The following is a 24,539-nucleotide window of genomic DNA, read 5'->3' as shown; positions in this document are numbered from 1 at the left end:
CCTCTTGGTCTCGTGTCCTAATTGTATTCCGACTCCTTGGAGATATACAACAATAAATGTAGCCAAAATGCATCAACATAATCTTTTAATGTTACTATTGTCAATTTTATTGACCATTGACCCTTCTTTTTTTGACCGTGGGGCTGGCAGTGATCAAATTAATCGCTGCCAGGCCTCCCGATAAAAATGAATTAGATATCTAGTCCCATCAATGGCAGCCAATGAGTATATAAAATATCAGAAAACATACTGTACTCAATGCAACAGTCCTGATATTTCCTATAACAATTAAAGTCCACCAAACTAGCAATGATAAATCACAACACAGTACAAACATATGGTGCATAAATAAAACAAACAGTTAATTCATTGCCAACCAAAGACGTTGATCGATGATCAATCTAATTGAACTGTAACTTCTGCCAAGAATTTTTCAAATTTCAGGGCTTTTGACATCAATAGATGTCCAATCGTCCACTAAAAATGACAAAGACGCACATCATCAATAATATTTTTTTTGTCTTTTAAGACATTATCAAATCAAATAAATAAAAACATAAGAAATGGTGGCATATTATTATTATTGTGGTTTAAAGCGGCTCAGATCAGGAAGGAAGAGTTTTTTTCCCCTTATAAATAAAAACATACTGCAGATTGATATCTGCATTAAAACTACAACCAAAACTAAAAAAAACATGGAACAGAAGGAAAGGTTTAGCAGTACTAAGCCTCAAATACCATCTGCGTACCAAACACACTGATATGATTGGGTTTTAATAAGCAGAAAGACAACGGAACATGAGAGCTGCCAGCTTGTCTGTCACTCAGCTCTGTGCACAACTCAGTGTTGGGAGGGAGGCTCGCTGTGCGCGATGGCACATAGAACGTTGCAAAAGTCTGGATGCGTTTGTCTGAGGAACGTCTGTGCGCGTGCACGTGTATATACACACCGCAGCTCACATTGGGCACAAAATGCGTACTGAAGCGTGTGGCTTCATCAGCCTCACGCAAATCTGCTTGTGAAGGTCGAGCAGCACCACAGGCCAGTTGTCAACTTATCTTCTCCAATTAAAAATGATTATCATTAGAAGCCCCAGTTGCATGTTCATCCTATTTTTAGTCATCTGATGATGTACTTGTTGTTCCAAAGTTGTTGCCGTCATTCACATCAGTACCCATCATCGCAATAAGAAATGACTAAATGGGCAGCGCTTTTGCGTGGGACTGGAAATGTTCTTTAGGTCATTCCAGAGTTGGAGGACGTCAAAATTCTTTGGGAAAAAAAAGGTCCTCGTCATTTACTGTTACGTACTATTCATCAATAGTAGGCAATATATCAAATGCTTGATTAATTCAGGTTACAATCAATGTTCAATGTTTTTGTGGCATGATTCATTTGGTTTGACAATATTTGGCAAAGGTAACAGAGTTGCAAATATGTATTTACGTCACCTTTTTCTCAGTGGTTGAGGCTAGCTGTTTTCATCTGTTATTCTTAAAGGAGCAATTAGTAAGACGGGTAGCCCAAAAAAAATGCTACTGCATCCAGAATCAATATATTGAGAGCTCACCAAAACTCTCGCTATTCCCCCCCGCCCCTTTATGGTAATATTTTCAGACATTCCCCTACATTTAAATACTATTTTGAACCATGAATGTAGAATGTGACCTGGAGGTGTTACCACATAAAGCTAAAGAGCCAAAGGAAATTGAGAAAGGGTCACTTCTGCAATGATGGAAAGCGCTCAGTTACATGCGATGAAATGTGCCTTTGTATGATGTCGAGGTAAAATGGGCAGAGCATCGGGGGATTTGGGCTCTCTGACAGCTGCCTACTTTGAGCTGGCAGGAAGGAGCAAGTCTCGGTGCCGCAGCCCCGGCTATGATGAATAAAATATGACGAGAACACAGAGTGGCAGCTCACCGTTGCTCTGATGCAACATGGAACAACATCTCGAAAGCAAACACCAAAAAGAGAACACGTGAGTGTGTTTGCGAGATAGACAAGCTGTTAAAAGATGATCACAATAGAATGAAAACTTGAGTTGTTCAAGCAAAACATCCATACATGATTTTCTCAGTGCAATTTTCTTGGAAGACTGAGCGAAGGCTGAATTTTTCCAAATATGTATATTTTATATATATTTATAAAGGGGTAGAAGATAAAAGCTCTCAAAATAGAAAGCAGCTCGCTACTGCCAATTCATGCCCTCAGACTTGAAGGTGCTCCTTTTTCCAAGCCAGTAAGACTCGTCAATTTTTACACTACCACGAGCTCGCTGCGGGAAAACAAACTCCAATGAAAAAGTGCCAGTAAGCAGCCATACTGTAGCCCTGACCTCAAATAGCTCATCATTATAATATTTCACCAAGTATCCTGAAAATTTAGACACAACATTCTTTTTTAAGAAGATGTTTCCAAGGTAAAAGACAGTTGTATATTCTCACAATTAAATAAAAGCAAGATGGCGGCATTTTAAACCTATATAAACTACACGCAATGAACATTAATCAATCACAATTTAAGTAACAAGTGCATGAATTTAGTTTACACTATTTGGGGATGAAATATGAGGTCTTATTGTGGCATGAGAGCTAATTAATCAAGTATGCGTAGGCCTGTGCACACTCACCAGAGTCAGTTTGACCTGCAAAGACAACGTTCTAGAATGGTATGCTTCTGCCAAAATGATGACAATAAAGGGTAGATCTTTCAAGATAACGGCCTATAAAAGACGCGAGGTTGGCAAACAAAGATTTGGGTCTCGCCCTGCGTAACCAGAACCTGCCTGAGCGTGCAATCGGTTCGAATCTCAATAATATGACATGTTTCTTTTTTTTAATGCAGAGAAGCAAGGAAAATCTGCTTGGAAAATTCTATTGCCAGCCAGGGAACCATTCTACAAGGTGTACACAAAGTTGCATCAACAAAGGATAACAGTCTATTTTTATTTGTAGTCTGCAAGTTGAAACTCTTAAATTCAGTATAATTCAACTTGTTGTCAAACAGAATTGTGAGATGGACATTACGTATTTGGAATCGGTCAAATATTGACTTGTAGACTGCAATGCCTGAATTGAATTGGTAATGTTCCACCTTTGGTCCCACAATTGGAAGAGGTCATAGACCGGATGTTTCTGTTGCAACAAACAAGAGCAAGTACTTAATTGATAGCCCAGTTACCTTGACTCAACCTTTGCGGATTTACTTAGACCTGGATGACCTCGACTTTGCCAAGGCGGCCCTCCAAATCGTAATCAAATCCAATTATGCTTGAAGATTGTTGTCACTACTGATCATTGATACTGTCACTGAGTCATCAAATGATCGACATGTAGTATCTGCCAGGTGTTTTATAAGACAGTGAATTTGGACCAGAATGAAGCGTGAATGCCACTGAAATAACCCCCATTTTTAGAGATTATCTATTGTCTATATTATAGCTGATATTAAACCCTGTTACTATATGGTTTCATTTAAAACCAAGTTCCATCTACACTGCGAATTTGAAGTTTCTCATGCTCTGAAATGTCATCCTGTCAAACTGCAATTTGTTGCACTTGTGACAACTCATGTGAAGAGCCAGAAGACAACCACATGTTGGATGTTTTTCATCGCGAACTAAAACAAAATTCCAGAGTTGAAGCAGTTAAAAAATGTACATGTGGGTGACTGGTTGTTAAGCCTTGGCTGAAGTCTGTGTTCTTGAGTGTGCTTGTTATCGGTGAGAGGCAGGCTGCTTTTTGAGGCCAGCCGGCCTTGCTGAAATCACAGGCAGCATCCAAGATAAAACACTCAAATCCAGAGCTAAAATGAATCAAGAAATAACTCTCACGTCGGCGATGGACATGGAAAGAAAACAAAGAGCGAAAAGGACGACGGCAGCATAGAGCCACAGTGTTAATGTATCAGCAAAAGAAGCTCAACGCCCACCTACTGAAGCGTTACATTAAGGCCACACGAGACAAGGCAAATAGCAGTGCGCGTTTTGGCCTCGGTGGAAGCGGTAGCAGACGGAGGGAAAAAGGTTGAGTCGGGGGTCAGCGAAGTGATGAGCGCCCGGCTCGAGCCCAGCCGAGCCGATACCGGCGGCAGCCTGGGGAAGACATGTGCTCGCTCACCCAGACAGCCGAGGCGATGGGAGCTGACAATGTGGCAATGTGCTCTTGGCTGACCAGGTGTGCTTCATTTACCACTTGTTCCAAACATCAGCACCAGCCCGAGCAGTTTAACTGACAGATGGAGAATGTTAAGGCGGCGGAGGAGCTCATGCGTGTGCTGTGCTTACAAGCAGATCCACCAAAGTAGCTGATAAAGGGATAGACTTTAGGCGCTCAGACTGCTTGATGCTGCTAGTAAAGGAAATGATCAGAGCAAATGTGAAAACGGAGGCTAACAGGCCCTTACTTTGAGTGCATATTAACTGCCTTGATTACCGTTGCATCTCTGGACATGAAATCCCAGTGGACTATCGCGTCATACCTTTTAAACACTCGACACCGATGACCGACAAAATCATGGCGTCTTTATTTCCTCTTTCAATTGCATTTTTAAGACTTTTCTGATCCTCGAGATGATGCTTCTCGGTGTCATGTCACATCAGGGGACGAATGCCTAGTTCAGGTAGTAAATCAGCTCTTCTCCACCAACAAGACCCGTTGTCTATGCCGATGTGAGTTGTGAACATGTCACTCTCAATTCCTCAAGCAATATAAACATTGAGCCGCTGCCATCCATTACTATGATTTATAATGATTATTATAATTCAAAAAAATGTCAGAACAGTTTTTTTCCCTGACAATGCCAAGGTAGCGAAAGAATCCAAACCTGAACAAAAAGACGAGTGATCATGAACTAAAAAGGGAATAATAAATTCAAGACCAGAGCTGAAAAAAGAGAAAATGATGAACGGCAGTTGTGTCTAAAAATGTGAATGTCCCAATTAAGATTTCAGGACTAATCTGCATCAAAGTTGAAACAAAAAACATATCTCAATAGTACAAGCGGCACCCTTCACCATATATCAAAGCAGAAACAGACATGAAACTACATTTTTGAGTGGAAAGGAAGAAGAAGAAAAAGATTTGGAGAAACTCATTCTTCAGAAAAGACAATTAACAAAAAGACAAGAATAGCATCAACCTCAGATTCATTCAGTTGGAGAAAAACTGCATGAAATCCCTGCAAAACTTCACTGCTCAAGTTCTCAGTGGTCATGTAGAAGCAAAACTGCCGCGCCACCCTCAACTTAACGCTCCGCTTCCAAACGGCTACAGTGTTAAAATTAGCACCAGACTGCAATTTGTCTCTTTGACTGATATAAATAGCTTGGATTCTTCCATTGCAAAAGTTAAGAACTTGGCCACATATGGCTAAAATGCCATTCCGTCTTCATTCACTTTGCATTTTGAGAAATACTGATAAAAGTTGAATATACCTTTCTCCTAATCGGCTATTTATAGAGTATGCATACCTTAAACACTTCCATCTGGAAGCTAATGGCAGTTATATAAGAGCAGCTGCTTCCTGGCAGAATAACATGTTTTATATTCAATCCGATGAAAAGAATAATAGCAAAAATAATTAGTCGCCTATCCATATAATCGATTGTGGCAGCCCTGCTCACAAGTCACTTCGGTTAAGAGTTATCAAACAATTTGTGTCCAATGTTCACTGGCTTTTTTCCATGACTGTTCAGAGGGGGCCACTGACTCCTGCCTGACTCCACGGAGTGACCACAGTGTTCTCTTGTATTTCAGTAGCACTCCTGCCAGGGCTAAAGGGATGAGTGATCATTGTGAGGATTAGAAGGGTGAAAAGACTATCAAGCCTAAGAGAGGGGTTTGCAAACAATAGTATATCAGCATTACAGCGGAGTATTCCCCTTGACTTTATTCTATTCCAGACGAACATTGTTCGAATAGACTTGTTTTTATAATGGCTGCTTGATTTAACTGATGATTTGTAGTATTTTAACCACTAATGTTATTATTCTTCCCTTTAAGTACATTAGTGTGTTGCTGCGTATTTATTAGTCCCCAAATAATCACTGATTTTTAAATGCCAATACATATTTAATTTGTATTCAGTTGTTTGTCGATTATGTTCTGTACTTTTTGAATTATTTTTCCTGTTGCATGATTTAGGCCTGCTGTATGTTTACAATATAAATATCAAATGGATAGTTTGCACATTGTTTAAAGCTTTCCTTCAATTGCAACTTTTATCCAATTTATACCATTGTTTTGGTATTGCAAATAATTTCATAAGAAAATTCTTACATCATTATTGCAGCAATTCGCTTTACCACTGGTCATTTTAGCTTGCTTTTAAATTCCCATGGAAAAACTACTTTTAATCCGTTGAATCGAGAATTGCTCGCCGCAAGAATTTAGGAGTGTCCTCTGCGGAATCAACACTTTTTCGCTGCTGATTCCTAAAAGGATAAATGATTAAAAGGTTCGTCATAGTAACTCCAATTTTATAATAGAAAAAAATATTAATTATAGTCCCTGTAGTCTACTGATAATAATGTGTCTCAAACCAAACAAATTAAAAGATCAACAGGATCCTGGAACAAATAAGATTTAACTCTTAACGAGCAAATGACATCACATTTCATGACAGCCTTTTTACGTTCATCAGTTTGTTTGCTATTGTAATTTGAAAAGAGGAATACTGCAATGCGCTTCTCATATTGAGAGATAGGAGTCCATTTTGCACCCCAAATGTGGTTCCATGCCAGATACAGGGCTAAAAAGCACAAAACTGATAATCTCCTTTTCCTGTTTGACAGTGTGTGTGTGGGGGGGCATCGAAGGCACAGATATACACATCTTGATTTAGCCAAGTTGTCCATTTCACAGCATCCTGACAAATTTCTCCAGCTTGTGACAGCCCAATTAGGGCCGAGAAGACTGAAGGGAGATCTGAAGCTGCCACTGACAGACGCAGAGGTGGGTGGTTAGTGGTGGTCTGTCGGATGGGGGGAGGGACGAGGGGTGATTTGCGCCGTCTGATTCTTTGTCACACTGGGGCTCCTTTTGCTGCACTGTTAAGACAGGCCTTGTCAACATCGCCTGCCAACCACTTTACAGCAAAACTTGGCTTTTCATTCACAGTGCTGTCTAACTTAAGTATGGATGTGGTTTTATAGATCAACTGACGCCACCCTGGGCAAGTGGTGGTCTCAAAGCTTAGGAAGCCCCACTTGGCTCCTCCCTAAAATAGATGCTCTCACATCTACTCTGTGGGTCTGCCAGATCCAGAAAATATATTTATTTTTCATTTACTTGTAATGTTACACAGGGCCATCATTAGTGGTTCGTTTGATTTTTGCCAGTTTTTGTTTTAGGCGGGTTTAAAAACGTAAATTGTTGTTGTCACGAGTCCACTGCTTTCTGGCCCTCCCCTAGCACTGAGTCAGTGTTTTTTCCATTTTAACAAGGACCAATACACAATTGTTTTTACATCGTTCAAACAAGCATGATTGTGTTGACAGAGGAAAAAAATGCTAACGGGAAAAGCACCAACTCTGGCAAGTATGATTGAAAGTCAGCATGGACACATCTACAGAATCTTAGTACAGAAAGGGCAAACCATTTTTCTTTCTTTAAAAAAAACCTTATTCCATGTATACTCATTTTTTATTCATTCAAATGTGTCAGGGTTGTTAACAACAATTTATTCATATTTACAGAACCCTTAAGTAAGTACATTACCATTTCATCTAAGTGCAATGTTAATGCTGAAACTGTGGCTTATAAAAATACTATAACTAAAATCCCCTGCCTTTTTTCCTGAACATTTTAGCCAACTACACGAACATGTTTTAATGATGCTCCTGGATAGAGAGCCAAGTATTCTATGAGAGGGTACTTGCTGTACAATGTTTGCAAGCCACTACTCTGGAAGCACTTAAAATTCTGCGCAAATTTAGTTAGGATATCATCTTTCTGTCCTGTCATCCAGTTGAATGAATATTCAGAGATGTGCATTTCCTCTAATGTGACTGGGAAAAAAAAACATTCTTCCTTAATTCATCTGCCTGTTTTCATCACGCTTAACACCAGCCTTTCTCAATGGATTCAAATGTAATCATGAAAGCAAGTCTGCGGCTCATTCGGAGCAGGTTACGTATTACTTTTCTCATAGCGCTTTTTTTCTGTAAATGCTTCTAAGTTGAGAAAAGCGCTGTTGTCATTGAATGGAGTAAATAATCAGTTCGAATAGTAGCTTTTTTACTGCTCAAGCCCCATAGGGGGCATGTTTACATGATGTCTAGGGACTGCCATTGAATGTGATGTATTATAGTATATAAATTATGCATCTTAATTTCTCCCTCCCTCTTTGCCTTTGGCATTTTGACTCAGAAGTGTAATTTGGAGTGTTACATTGTTTAGCATCTTGACTGTTCTTCCAGGAAAGCCATTAGTCAAAAACAAACGAGTCTTGAACCGGCAACGTTTGGGAGCCCAAAATTCCGACAGGGAAGCAGCTTAACCAAATCTTTATTAAAGGAATTTGTGGCTCCCTCGGTGGAGCGGCAGGTACACAAAGCAGAGCCCAGCTGTTTCACGCCGACAAAGGCCTTTTTTGTGAGGCGGGGATCCCATTGAAGAAAGGACGAGGGGTCCTCTTCTCGAGGTGAGCAATTACAGTCTGATGTGCTAATCTGAGCAACTGGCATGGTCTCAAGGTCATCTGCTGAACACGGCGTCTGTGTCACTTTACATGCACGGGGTGCCTGCTTTTCTTTGGCACATTTTTCCATTTGCTCAATTACTATCGCACCTCTTCCTGTCACCTTGCTTTCATACAAACACAGACAAATTCAGCTCGACTGGACTGCTGCCTGAATGAGAATGGGAGCATGACGGAGTTGATGACTGAGGTTTAAAATGACCTTTAGAGGAACTTAAGATAGCGTCTTCCTTTTGAGCATGTTAGATTTCTTTTATATACACAAACGACAAAACAATAGGCCCACGCCTGTAATACTAAATCATTTCAGTACAAAGCGCTTTCTCTCCACGAAGATAACAATGACAACACAGTCCGAATTTAACCAGCTGCTATCTGCTATATATATATATATATATATATATAATCATCTCAGCAGATTAGACATTAGAGCAATCTACTCATAAAGTGTGTTTTTCCATTTGTTAATGCTTCATATCACATTTGTTACTCTGCAGTATGGGTCAACATTTGCAAATGGGTATTCATTTAACAATGTGCTCATTACTGCACTTGTAGATTGCTATATTATATAACTGCAATCCATCATACTTAGGAGTATTCTTAGTATTTGGCCTGTTTCAGGACAATAGAGGTAAAAACATCTCTCATTGTGATGCAATATACTGTAGTTAAAATGAATGACTTAAAATGGGCCAGACTCTTATCCAAAAAGGTAAGTGGAAATAAAATGTGAAATGCAAGGTCAATGAATTCCCTTTTTGGCTCCTGATAGACCAAAGGCAATTACGTTGCACTGTTGTTGAAATATTTGTGCCCTTGATGTCTTGCAAAGACAGTGCACTAGCAGATGAACAAAATGCCGTTTCAGTCCTACACAAACTCACACACACAGCACATTATCCTCTCTTCATATCATACCTGACAGAATAAGACAACATCTGTGCCCTCAGTAGGAAGCAATTCTACGCCTGAGAGCTTCACCTTTGGTAGCCATTTAGACATTCAGCCATTATCGCTAACTAAATATGAACCCAATCTACATGAGGATCCAAAATAGTAAAAACCCACACAGCACTTGAAATTGGCTCCTTTCGAGTTTCTCCCTTCATCAAAAGTAGCAATTCAAATTAAAAATGAAATTTTAAATTGCTTTTTTTTTCCATATTCAATACTAACCCACTTTACGTAAATCAGCTTATAGGCAAGTGCCAATTTACGGCAAGGAATATAATTTGTTTCAAAGATTTGAAGTAAATTATACTTGATAATTGCAAGAGAAGCCAGAGAAAAATCCATACGTCTACATCAGGCCATCAGAAATTGAGATAGCCATTTGACTAAGGCCCTGTTTACACAAACACAATGCAGATAAAGAATGAGGTTCATTTTAATTAGATTAGCAATAACATTTCCACAAGTAATCCTCGTTGACAAGAAGATGCAAAAACAGGGGCAGTTTCATTTAAATATCGTGCCCATTTCACATGCACATTTACTGACTGCTGTTTCTCATTTAAAAATGTCCTTTTAATACTCTATACTTAGAGTTAAGATTCTTTTATTTTTTTCCATACTATATTTTGAACGAAGTGGGAAAATAGATTTTATAGTTAATTTGAACTCCTATTTCACTTCGAATATCATTTTGAGCAAAAATACTGCTGCCTAAAAGGTGTTCGGTCATAGTGAAGGTCGAAGTTGTGGTAGTTCAACTTCCCATAGCGCATTTGGTACCTCTTCGCACAACAAACACATCGATCAGCTATTGTATTTCCTTTTACCGTTTCCTCAAGTCACAATCAACGATCAATTCCATATTGACCACTATCCTTACCTACTAATTCATCCCCAATTGGAACATTAAAGTTCATTGGTATATTGATGTTCATGCCCTAAATACGTTTTATTGCTAAAAACTCATTAACTACTAAGGATGTAATTTTAAGCCTATTAAAACCTAACTGCTCACTCCAAGAATGTTTTTTTAAATTTCATTTTTCTCAGATGGACTTGCTGCAGGAGTGTGGAGTGAGATTAAAGTTTTATTAATTTTTTTAAACATTATTTTTCATATCCTTGGATGTCATTTTACTGCACAACAAATTGAGCTGACAGTACCCATAATTTCATTTTTCAGGGTATTCATTTGGTCTTCTTGCCTTGGGTTTCTGCCAAAGTTTTCTCATTAATATTTGACACTTTGCACGTATGTGGACTACAATTGTTCCTCTAGGAAACTAAGCTTTGCTTTTTTTCCCCTTTTTTTTAAATAAATGATTCTGTTACTTCACACTTCCACTTCAAGAAGCGTATTTTAGTCGAGAGTCAAGCATTCGCCGGGACTTTCTGACTCCAAAATCTTATTTCAAGTCAAATAAAACATTCAGTGGCTTGATGCTAATCACATGATGCCTCAAGGCTGGAGGTTGCAGATGTTCGGAGGCAACACACAGTAGAAGGGAAAAAAATAGAACCAGGGGAGTAGGCCGGCTGGTGCGAGCTGAGAAAAGATCCTCTTGGCTGGGAAGATGACGAATAGAGGTAGGAGGTGCGGGTCGTGGGAAAAAAAAGTGACGATGATAGGATATAGGATGTATATGGCATATTTTAGAACCTGTGGAAACCTCCAGAAGGCTTTTCTCAGTGCTTAGGCTGTACTCTGGATATTAGTGGGGGTGGATAAAGAATGGCGAGGGCAAGTCTTGCATCATCCGACACATAAAAAGTTCCAAGTAACATCACACCGTGCTCTGCTTCAAAACATAACGTTTGCGAAACTGTACCTATAGTCTCCTGCCGGATGCCAATGAACTGAAGACAGTGAATTAAATGTTACCTTACCTTGTTAAAGAAGCAAATTGACTCAGTTAAAGTAGCACAGTAGCGGCCAATAAAGATTCATAAAGTACATACCAAGGGTTATTATCTGACCAAAAGACACTGGTATTCTCCTAGTACATCTGAAGGTAGTGATTATAAGGAAGTGTTTTGCCAAGAGAAAATAATGTCTGGTGTTGAGAATAATCCTTCCATAAGCTGAAAATCTGTCTGAGATGTGCATGCAGCAAGGTTGACCCTCTCCTTGGATCGGTACAGAGATAACTGTGTTTGAAAGATTATCCTCTTTCCAAAAAGCTCCAGTGTGTTTTTGAGGAAAACAAGTAACAGCATGTAAGAATGCCTAATTTGGCCGACTAATGCGATATTCTGCTTTTTGCACATTTGACATTATCAAGAGTCTGAGAGGTTCCATGCGTCACGAGCTGTTAAAGTAGAGCATTTAATGCCAAGCTATTTCAGTCCTGCCTCTAATGAGGATCTCGACATTCTTTTCTTGATGGCGAATTCCGATATCAGGAACGAGTGTACACAGGTGCGACTCGAATGACACCTTTGTCGTGTCTCAGTAATGGCAAGGACGAGACAGCAAAGTCTAATTCTTGTCAGCCCCCGCGGCCATCTTCAAAGCCCACGGCCATTGGATATGATCCACAGCACGTCCCCGAGAGGTCGCCGGGAGGATGAAAAGATAAGCTCTGGAGGAATTCAAAGCCTTCACACTCTGCTGCCAGCCGCCCCATCACCACACAAGACTTCAGTCCTTGCGAGGAGCGAGTCTCCTTTGCGGCGGGAGCCGAACTTCAACTCCCCTCGAATTGACCACCAAATGTGGCGTATAATTGTTGAGGCTGAAGCTCTTCTTTGCCCCGATGGCGAAGAGGGGGCGCTCCTGGTGGCGTGAAAGGCTGCGACTTTGACCGCGATTATTCACAGCGGCAGAGGCAACAGCAGGCTCTTATTCTTCAGCGCACAAATATGAATTGCATTGACTTGGCATATTTCTCTGACGCTTGTTCACCTCAGCCTCGGGCTGGACACAGTCAGCGGGGGGACACTGACACTGCCAGCAATGCAAATCACATGATTTTTATTTTCTTCTAATGAGCGCTCGCACATTTGTCCACCTTTAATAATGCTGTAATGGGATTCGAAATTCCATTAGCGGGTGTTACCGCACTGAGCAATAGGGAGGGGAGCTATAATTTCTGTTAAACAGTGACACTCCTGCTATTGATCAATTCGACTCGGGCTGGACGGACGCTGAAGTGATGAACTGAGTGCTGTGTCGCCGCCGGTGTAACTCGGGCTCTGTCGTGCACTACGTTTCTTATTTACTGCCATCCCCGATGCTAAGAGGGCAGCCGTGTGACCAATTAGTTGGCATTCATCTACTGATTTCAACAGAGCGGTGACCGGCGCAATTATTCTTCAAGTCACCGTAAACCTCTTGTTTCTTGCATTTTGCGCAAAGCGCTGAGTGCATAGTTCGATACGGTGATCTACAGTGTACCGAGGCCATTTGAAACAATGGAGGGGGAGGGTCGGGGTGGTTGGATGGGGGCACACTGCTGAGCATGCAGACGTTCACTCATTAAAATCATTAACAAGACTGTGTGGAATCTTGTTCGTGAGTTTAATGAAAGGGTGTTGCTAAAAACCAAGGTGATTTTGAAGTCATGTCAACATTTGGAAAAGATGGTGATAATTGGAAAATAACTTCGTCAATTAAGCATGAAATATAACCAACTTTGGGCATTAGGTTATTTTCAATGGTTCAATGGATGGAATATGCACTATTATATGTATTCTATATTATATGTTCCATTTCTATTCAATTCACACGCCGCAGTATCTTTTGTGTTGCGAACAACGTTGAAAGATCACAGACAAATACACACGTAGAGAGAGATTCAGAGTAAAAAAAAGCGGTATTCCATCCGCTGTGGGTGGAATAGATGGGCGTCTTGCTTAAGGGCAAGGCTGTAGTAGCCAGCAAACAGACTGAATCTCTCCAATAACGAGCCATCATTTTTGAGGGGGAGATTTTATCTCAAGCGAGCCTAGAACAGATGAACTATTCCGTCGTCAGAGATGTAGTACATTCTATTCTATTCTAACTGTGGTTGCACTTTACAGTGGCGATGACGAATTCCAATGCGTGATAAATTTCTGATAGTTTTTCACATCATCAATGAGATGCCAAGAGCAGAATTTAAGGAATGCGATGTTGTGAAAATTTTTACAGAAACATTATGAAATTTATGTCACTTATCAAGACAGTCATCATCTTTAAATAGGTTCTTACTAAGGGTCTCATTTGAATATCTCTGATCTGACCGTGTACACACACACAAGCGACACCAATATTTAATGGGTTTACTAATCTTTTAAACCTACATAAATGAATAAGTGACAGGGCTGTGGGTTTTTTCGGGGGGATGTGTTCTGCATCATAATTGGCACTGGTTAAAAATTAGCAGGGAGACTCAAATGAAAGTCCAGCTCCTTCACACTTGGCTGTAAATGAGTGTAGCCCGAGTTCCTGTGTGCATCTCAATCCATTTTTTTCCTCCAACTCTTATTGAGCCGAGGTACCCATTTTACATTTGAGAAATTGCACAGCACACCACCAGACAGAAATCCCACAAAAGGAATGACCACGGAAATAATAACTGCAATCCTTTCTCCATTCACAAAAGGGAAATCGTGTGGAATCAGGGCCGGTTTAATTCAAGACTATTCTGATACACAACAAAGAAGTCATCTTATTCTGCTGTATGACTGGCAACAGGTGGATGTTCAGGTTTATTCTACCTTCTGCCAATTATTGGAGGCGCATTGTTCTACAGATCTTATGGATTGACAGATGATATAGATGTAATAATTATCATAATGGCACCCTTGCATAGTAATCTAACAAACTGGTTGGGAATAAATGTTTTATCCCATCAGTCGTATTGCAGGACAAGACAAACATCTGTCACCCAGTTCTTTCAGTGGGACATACACAAATAAATAAATAAAATGATCCAAACTATCAGATAAAATAAAACAGGGAGGTATATATACATTTAAAAAAGCAGATCAGGTAATTTCTTTTTCTGGAAATCATACAGATTAAACGGATTCCTAGTTTCACAAGTTTCAGCACAGAAGGGGAGAAATAGAATAAAATGCGCCTGGGTTATTTATTTTTCTGGTCTGTTTAACAGCAGCAAGTCTGAAACATTGGAACACTCCCGTAACCTCTCTAAAAGTGCTCACTCGGGTCCTGTCCACTAAGATCTGGCTTCAAAAAAGAAAAGAAAAACAGATTAGAAAAGCTCTTACCTCCGCCGGGAAAGGTCTTGGGAAGACGATTTGTTGTGACAAAATGTTTTATCTCCACGCCAACTGGGGCTTGAAGTCAACATGTTCTCGGAGAAGCAGGCGAAGGCAGCCCGCAACGCCTGTGCGGAGTTTCTCCGGTGCGTCCGTCTGAGTGCTCTTCAATAATCTACAACGCCGCAGATGTGCCGCGACACGCTTGCTTCCAGCACCCCCGAGAGGGCGACACTAACTAACGGGGACCCCGCAGGCTCACCCGTCCGCTCCTCCTGGCAAAGGCCACCCAGCCACCCTCCTCCTCGACTTGTCCGAGTCCTGGCATCTGCTCCGGCCGCGGCGGCGTGCAGCGTGCGGTCCGTCAAGCGGGGGATGAGCTTTCTTAGCAGTCCGGAGCTGAAGGACGGCGCTCGAACGCTGCTGGAAGAGGCAGCGTGAGCGCGGCACGGATCGCTCCAACTGCGGACCGACAGCACTGCCTGGTGCACTTAAAGAGACACGGCAGAACGGCAGAAAGCCGGTGCCGGGCCGGGCCGGGGCGCAGTGTGTGTGGACTGACTCTTTTTTCCGTCTCCCTGGTTTTGTGGGACACGCGTGGCGACGACGGCGTCTCGAGTGGAACACACACTTCTTGCTGATTTCACTCCATTCCCTGTCTTTCTTTGAATTTTTGGGAAAGGGAGCATGTGCAAAAGACACAAAAGTGCTCCTCCATGAACTCTATTCCATTTGGAGTCCTCCATACAACTCTATTTAATAAGAATCTTTTTTTACTTGTGTGTGCACTTTATGGTGAAGCTTTAAATCTTATTGAACAGTGAGCAAACTATTCCATAAATTAGGTTCTGATTTTCATTCCAACCAATAAAGAGGACACCTTTTCACCAATCAGGTGTCCCGCATGTGCAATCAGTGGATTGCAGTCAGGTGCTTCTTGTTTTCTGCAGAAATTTCATTGGTCAAAATGTTTGTGCTCTATCGGTTGGAACAAAAACCTGCACCCACAGCGACCGTCGTGGACCGGTTTGCCAACCCCTGCAATAAAGGCATTCCAATTCATTCATTTTCTCAACCGCGTATCCGCATAAGGGTCCCGGGGGGTGCTGAAGCCTATCCCAACTCACTATGGGCTCAAGGCAGGGGACACCCTGAATTGGTTGCCAGCCAATCGCAGGGCACAAGAAGATGGACAAGCATTCACGCCCACACTCATACCTAGGAGCAATTTAGAGTGCTCGACCCTGCATGTTTTTGGGATGTGGAAGGAAACCAGAGTACCTGGAGAATACCCATACAAGCCCAGGTAGAACATGCAAACTCCACACAGTGAGGACCGGGACTGGGATTGAACCCTCGACCCCAGAACTGTGAGGCTGACACACTAACCACTTGGCGCCGGGCCGTCAACAATTCAGTTCATAAGACTACAAATCCAACAATGCAGTCTACTATAGAATACATTCTCAAATGTTATCAATCAAAATTGGACGTCTATTGCCGTCAATGGCATGCAATGAGTTTGATAAGAAAAAAGACATTGATTGTTACATGAGACCCTCACCATATTGTATTTCTCTTTTTATTCATTGTAATTTAATTAATGTAGCTTTTGTTAACATTGTATTCATTCATTAGTGATATATAAAGTTACATATTTATTTAAATTAACTAAAAATAGAATATTGGTTTTAATTTTTGACACTTGCCTTATAGCATCTTAAAGGTCTTAAATGATAACTTTTGACTAACTGTCCTTGTATAATAATAACCTGAATTCATCAGCACTTCAAAACAATTTTTCTTGACTTTTGCATTGAAAAATTAATAGCCTATTAATTTGTTCCATCGATAGAAGAACATGATAACTTGACACAATTACGCTGTCAGATCAGATCAGTGTGAAAAAACAAAACTATAAAAATGTGTTTGACAGCCTTCAGTAAAAAGTATGAGGTGACTAGCTATGATTTATGAGTTGAGCAAAACAAAGAACTGCACTTAATGATTCAATTCGTGTATCGCACACAAAATATTCAATGTCACTCATGCCAGTAATAGAACTGCTTCCTGTTTGGAATTTGCGTGTTTTCACGGATGGACGGGTATCAAATTTTCTAAAGATTAATTATGTGGCACAGTTGTATGCCATGCTGTTGCATTTTTGAATGGTATTGATGGTTTCTAAAATTGTGACTGACATTGAGGCTATTATGAGCAGGACAAAATCAAGCCTATTAAAATGTCCATCTTTATAAAAGGGGAAACAATCAAATTTAAAGTGTAGGTATATGTAGACAAAGTCAATTTTGTTTTGGTCACCTTAGAAAAAAAAACTTCCCAAAGTTGGAGACGGAAGCAAAGTTTTAATTGTTTTTTTGAGCTGTTTCCGACTATTTATTGCCACATTTTTAGCCTGTCGCCACACATTTTGGTGACACCATGCAGTCAGAAAACTTTGTGTGTTTCAAAGTATTACATCATCCTGCACATAAACCAGAAAGTTGCAAACAAGATCAGAGTGATGACAGCTTGGAAAGTATATGCTAAGTAATGCTTGTTACTTCTATTTCAGAATAATGCGCTTAATCTGACAATAAATTCAAGTCTATTTATCACACTTGTAGTCTGCTGGTATACATGTGCCTTCTTTTTTATTTTCACACAGCTTTTGAGGTCACATACCAGCTTATCTATTATTTACAAAATATGGTGCACACTTTCACGTTGAAGGTTAGAGAGAAGCTTTTGGATAAAATAAGCATAATGAAACTTTAAAAGAGAAAAATCCTAGTAAAGTAGCGCTGGGCTTAGTACAAAAGGTGTCACAATTGAGAGGAACCTTAAAAAAAATATACGGCTGCTGATTGGACGATGCCTTGGAGGTTGTCAAGATTGAATTTGTACGTCAAATCAGGATGAGGTATCTTGCTTGCAGGCTTTGGTTAATATGGGATGACGCAAATATCAGCCCATGTGGTTACCAATTTCCCATTTTGATTCGACTCCAAGTATTGTTTTAACAGACAATTTTAGAAAAGGTTTCCAAGCCTAGAAATTCAGCAGAAATTGAGCTCAAGTGGGTTTTGTACATATGTGCTCGAGAGTAATCAGTTCCAGTTTAAAGAGCATTTTCCTACATTAAGAGTTCACCGATTTGAAAAGGAAATTATAGCGTGATAAGAAAAAGCTCCCCTGGCAGCAGCGCACATGTGAATGTCTTTTGGGAGATGATGACTGTGTTACTGTAAAAATGGAACATAGCAATAGAAGCGATAACATCAGAACCAGTGGCATTGAGCACCAGTTTTTCTTTAGAATGCTGAAATGTTAAAAAAAAGAGACAGAGAGAGATTTGAGTGTCTTTATATACATGATAATATATTTACACAACATATTTTATCTCGGTAATTATTCTTTTAGTATATTTGCACAATCTAATGAGATCCAATGCAACTGATTCAAAGTCCTTTTTTGTGGTTTGATTATGTTTGCTCTGGTGCTTAGCGGAACTGTATTACAATGGAAATTAGTATTTCATTCTTCTCCATAACAAGCGTTTTTTTTTTCAGTCAAGACAATTTTTCTGTGCGTGTGTTTGCGCATTCTAGTGAATTGGAGTTAGATTCAGTGGAGGCCAAGTGACAAACAAGCGTGTTTGCTTGGCCAGATGGCGGCCAAGTGTAACATAGTTGGTGTGGAGCCTCGAAATAGAAGTAACAAACGAGCAGGGTTTGAAAAATGCCTGTACGAATCCTGACACTTTAGTGCAAATAATGACATTAAGATGAGTTTTCTTTTTGCCTGCTGTGAATTTCGATTTTAATCCTGACATCCGCAGCTGTTTCACCCTACTCAAACCCACCTCCAGATGTTCGGCTGCTGTGCGATTGCTGCTGCGCGAGGGATTTCTACAGTCAGATTGGGGTGATCATCCATTCTGTGCGAGCACAAATCTCCTTGTGAGTAAACTGCGTCTCTTCAATCAGGCCCGTCACTCTCATCCCTGACAGTTGCTGCAATTAAATCAATGTCCTCGAGCAACCATATTGGGCAGATCTTTAAAGAGCATTTACACGCAGAGGTGCTTCGCATGCAAGCACAGGCAGGACGCGCAAGATATGCACGCGAGGATCTCCAAGAGGATACTCGTCGATCAATTTTACGCAAAGGGGAGTTAATGAAAAAATGTCGCCCTACCCGTGAGGTTAGTAGATGTCTCATGGATCATCAGCAGATTGAGTAGGCTATTAAATGTTGGCCTGTCCTTAAGGGATCTGGTGCTGACACAACAGAGATGACTGTGCATATTCCGGCAGCATTAATTCATGGTTTGGTTGTTGTCTGCGCTGTCGCTCGTAGTGCTGTCATCTACAATTACTCTTCCCTGCATGGTGACTCAGAGATGGTCTCCAACTTAGAGAGGCACTTTAAAAATCGCCAGTGCGCAAGTGGCGATATTACTCACACTGAATAAAGCAGACAGGACGGGATCGCAGCCAAACAACAGCATCCTAAAATGTATATGTTTATGGGGGGCAAAAGGATTTGTTGCTTTATTTGTACAGACAGCACACGGGAAAGCCTCGCATCCCAGCATTTGCAAATAAATGCAAAGCATCCCCTCGCTTGTTCCGCCCGGCTCCAAGACAAACGTGTGTATTTCGAGAGGGCAAAAGTGGGGGTTCAATCAGACAGGGGATGCAATTGTGGGCCGACCCACGTTTGCCGCCCTCTCGTGTGTCGCCATGACAAGTTAGCTTGATTATGTGTTGGCCTTTGAGAGATCGCTGCTGGTTTATTCACCACTCAGCTACAAAGACAAGTAAATAGATGATAATGGACTCATTGTGCAAAATCTCATCTCTCAGAGGAACACGTTGGCGGAGGCATGAAACGGGTGGGAGGTGGCGTGTGACTTTGAGAATGTGACCACCAGTGAAATCAGCCCTGTGATGGGTCTGTTTCACGTCGATATCTGTGTTTTGTGCACAATCTCTAACAATTAGCCCTGCTACACGTTTCATGGTACTCTTCTCTTGTTGTCATTTACTAAAACAAAACCCTGACTTAACTCATTCACTTCCATTAAATCCATTTAAACTGCTATTGATTCATTATGTCTAACTATCATTGATGGCGATGGCCGTCAAACGAACCACCCCAGACAAATTGGATTGGACGTCTAACGCCATCGATGGAAGCCAATGAGTTCATTCATTCCTTTTCCTTACGGGGGGTGCTGGAGCTCATCCCAGCCAACTATACCAGGTTGGGGACAATATCAGGGCACAAAAAGACAGACAAGCCAATGAGTAAATGCTACTTAAATACAATTTTAAATCATTTTTACCTGATTCCCATGATCTATTTATCAAGTAAAAGTTGAAGGATTTCAAGTTAGCCCTTTGGTTTTTATGAAAGCGGCATTCAGAGAAAAAAAATGGACTAACCTGGTGTAAAACATTCATGCTGCTAAGCGTATACATTAAGCCATTCTATCAGTGGAAATAGTATGCACGATGCCATAGATCATCTGTTTGTATTCTTGAAGGTTGTTCCACCCAAGGGATTTATTTTGCGCCTGTGCTGAAAAAAAAAACCTCCTGAGAAATCCAGCGAGGACAATATCTGGGGAGATGCTTTGCAGCACAATTTCTCCTGAGAAAATAGGTTGCCTCGCATTCTTTCAAATCAAAAGCAGGATACTAAAGATTATATTGTTTTTGTCCGTCTTTTTGGAATGGGTGTCTGGTAGGAGTTCCCAAAAGGGTCAATAAAAGGTTGGGAAATGATAAGAAATGCACAAAACACTTTCTTTGTTATCTGGAACATTCCATGGGTGAACATTCTCATTGGAAAACAAGTCAATCTTATGAATTGGCATGAGGAACTTGGCCGAAAAGTTCAGTTGGTCAGAAGCAACAATGGCAACAAGCTAAATCAAATTCAGCACTTTAAGAGCTTTTCTGTACTACATCCCAATGATTTATTTTTAAAAAAAAGAAACTTAGATGTCACAGTTTTTTTTTTTTTTTGAAAAGCAGTGCTGGCATTAAAGTTCAATTTGAGTAAATTTTTTTGGGGAAAAGTAGTAGATTAGATTTAACATAAATTATTTTATTCTTGTAGTCTATTCAGTTTTTTTGTTTGGAGGCAAATTGTTGTAATCTTTTTACAATTTTACACAATATGCCAACTTAATGGATGCGGTTGAAGGGTAAACATTACAAAGACATTGCAGGGATGTCAGGCTTTTATATTGCCGCAGACTGTTGTTTGGTTTAAGGTCTCTTGAAGGTAACGCGCATGAAATCAATCAGCCACCAGCTTTTATTTTATGTTTTTTAAAAACACTTGTGACAGGGAGCTTTTGTGTCTCTGTTGAATACATGGTTTGAAGTAGTAAGAAAGCATTAATTGTCAATTGAAATCAATAAAGTGCTACTAGAAAAACCTTGCCAACAGCGTACCACTGAAGAAACATCAGAACTGTAATGTGACCAATTTAAAGCAAAGAGGCAGAAAAACAGAAAAACCTAACCACATAAATATCTTTTGTAAATGGTGGTTGGAGTGTAGATTATCAGCAGCACAAGGATTACACTCTACAACACATGGGTAACTATGTCATGTATTTTTTCCCTACCATTTCATTATTAAAACCTTAAATTGAAGAGCCATCTCAGCTAAATAAATATCCGGTCCAGACAATCCATCATAAAACATTTCCCACATCCACATGAGTACATACAATATAATGGGAGTCACCAAGAGAACTATTAAAAACATCTTTTCCAAGTAAAAATGAAAATACCCATCAAGGATTGCCCTGAAGCAAAGATGCGTCTATTTAACAAGATGTGTATTACAGTACAATTTAACTGCAATTCCTATTAAATTAGCTAATAACCAAAATATTAGAAACATCAGTTCTAATTATAGAATACATTGCAAAAGACTGAGCATCAGTATATTTGTTAATATAGACTCAATTGGGAAGGTATACTGGATATCTTTTGTATTTAGTTGCATTAAAATATGGTCAAATAAAGCTCACTTTCATTTTACAGGCTGCTGCTAGTGTCATGTGCCAACAGAGATCAACACGTGTGCATTCGTAATCGTCACTTTGGAGTGCTATTCTTACTCTATTCCCATGCAGATCAGCACTATGTAGATTTACATCAATACAACTGGCCTGTTTTCAAAAGCCACTGTCAAAATTAATTTGAAACTCACTTTCTCATTTACTCCTGAGATATTGCTAACAAGTTACTTTCTAATGTCAAACAGTTGATAATCATGTGTCATGTTCATTGACCTCTGTATTGATTCATTCTTTCAAACTGCCCGCTCCTCAGTCCCCGTCCTTAGTAGCGCAATCACAGTATGCATGTGAGACCAGACCAATAAAAATCACCATTCTCATTTTTCTCATGAAGATGAATTATTCAATTTGGGTGGGTATGTAAAGGTCCTATAAAAGGTGGAATCAATTGCGAAATGGCAGATGAAAATACCCCTACTCTGGAGTGTTTGTTTTTTCTCTGTTGTGCAACTCAGGGAAATCAAGACCCTTTCTAATTGTGATGTCAACTCATTTTCTACAAACTGATAGAACCTGTATTTTGACTCAAATGTCGCTTTGCAATTATCGCCATAGAATCTGACTGCCAGTGCTACCTACTTTTTCTTTCCCCCCCCCCTATTCGACAGTGATGGAAAATGCATTGCTGCGGGTTTAATTTTTTCTCTCCTGAAAACATAAACACATGAAATGCTCTCCAGTCATCACATATTTACTTCACGACAAACAAAATGGAATCGTGATGAGCAATTTAAGATCAAGGATAAAAAGCAAGAAACAGCTCACATGCTCACAGGCTTTAACAAATATCTTAGCAGCAGGGGGAAAAAATACAACCTTGGCTTCTATTCCCCCTGAAGAAACTGTAGTTTACATGGATGGTTGCATCACTGCACTTTGTGGCAACAACACTGATTGTTAATCAATAAGCCTGTGGAGAAGCTTTAATAGGTCGGTCTTACAGTTGCGTTTGCAGATTGCACCAGTTTGGTTTCTACCGTTGGTAGAGTTGATTAGAGGGGTAGAAACATTTTGTCACAAGGGCCAAAATTTGATTGAAGGACAAATGGATGCCATATTCATGTGAATTAATACATGTAAATAGGTAGAGATACTCACATTCAGTTTCAGCAAGAACAGGGTTAAAGTTTGATCTAAGGGTGTTCAAACCGGTCCTCAACGACTGCAGTGGGTGAAGGTTTTCGATCCAAATGATAAAGAGAATACATTTTCACCAATCCGTTTTTTTTAAACGGTGCAATCGTTTGATTGCTTTCAGATGCTGCTCGTTTCAGAAGGAACCTCATTAGTTGGGACAAAAGTCTGCAACTATTGCGGAATGGTTTAAAAAAAAAACGTTTTAGGCTGTTTCTGTTGGTTTGGAAATGTGGCTTTATAAAAGTCAGACCATTTCAGAGACTTGAATTAGATTTTCAGGGTTTTGCAACAGGACCCTTGTTAATTATTTTCAAAGACCTAACCAACAGCTGAAGTCTCTGCACAGGCCATTTGTCAGGTTTCTGTTTACAAAAGACGATATTAAAAAAAAGGTTGACATACGGTCTAATCCTAGTTTCAAAATTCCAAGGGATTTCTGTCAAAATAAGTTAAAGCCATTTAGAAACTCACCACCACTTCTGAGGTGAGTGGGCATGTATTAAGCAGGAAGTGGGCAGGTACTTGCATAATAAGGTGATATTCTGACATCATATCACTCCCACTTCAAATCTGCTCACTGGCAGAGCTGATTGCCACAAATTGGTAAAGAGCATACATATGGGCCATACACTCATTTTAACCTGTTTTATGCAGGAAATAATCATGCAAAATATTGCAATAGTTCTCGTCGATTTCTTATTCCAATCATGCTCGGGTCTGCTTGGGTCACACTTACTCAAAACACAGACTTTACAGACAGTCTGTCGAGTAAAAGTTATCTTTAGAGTTGCAATTTCATCATCATCGTATTCATTCATCTCATTCATCTTTATCGTGTAGCGAGACATTTGCCAGGTCACCAAAAGTAGTGAATATTTGTCATGTCTTTTTTAAAGATAGGGTCTCAAAAATAACATTAGGAGCTGATTTATTGAGCTTATTATTCACTGCGGCATCATTCTTATTTCAGAGGTGATAAGGACCGTCTGGCTAAATGGAAATACTGTGAGTTAAAAGGTGTTGTACATCAAGATCCGGTGACAGCCGGTGACCCTGACTTATTTTCACAGTGACCTTCTGAGAAGCTGTGCGGACGGACCAATATTGGACTGATAAGATTCCCTCGTCTCCATTAGCGCACACACACAGTGTTCTGCGTTAATGTTCAAAATCAGTGGTGTCAAACATACGGCCTAAGGGCCAGTGCCACCCTACTAGGGTGTCCGATCCGGCCCGCGGTGGTGTTCCGCCTGCCTTGGAGCTCATTCGTACTGTACCTACAGAATTAAATGCTTTTTTAAAACACGGGTGCTGTAAATCTAGTACTTTGTGACGTCTGTGATTGAATGCACGCACTATTGCACTTTGCTTAATTTCTTATATTTGTTCTTTCATCCGCCTGCTGTGCCATCAATGGCAGCC

The 24,539-nt window shown here is 40.2% G+C and overlaps 1 protein-coding gene across 3 annotated transcripts in view; it reads right to left on the bottom strand.

Moving 5' to 3' along the window:
* Window positions 1-23,173, bottom strand: part of wscd2 (WSC domain containing 2) — a 49,486-nt gene extending 26,313 nt beyond the window's left edge. The window contains exons 1-2 of one of the 3 annotated variants that reach the window (XM_077601470.1): window positions 15,432-15,713; window positions 14,879-15,289 (exon numbers count right to left, since the gene is read on the bottom strand). The gene's annotated coding sequence lies outside the window, so the exon portion shown is untranslated. Of the gene's footprint in view, window positions 1-14,878; window positions 15,714-23,078 lie in introns of those variants that run through there. The other 2 variants (XM_077601471.1, XM_077601469.1) reach the window with 2 other exon arrangements.
* Window positions 23,174-24,539: the final 1,366 nt, after the last annotated feature.

This window comes from Stigmatopora argus, chromosome 5 (assembly GCF_051989625.1).
Source record: "Stigmatopora argus isolate UIUO_Sarg chromosome 5, RoL_Sarg_1.0, whole genome shotgun sequence".
Classification (NCBI taxonomy): Eukaryota; Metazoa; Chordata; class Actinopteri; order Syngnathiformes; family Syngnathidae; genus Stigmatopora; species Stigmatopora argus.
This window is presented reverse-complemented; position numbering and strand designations above follow the sequence as displayed.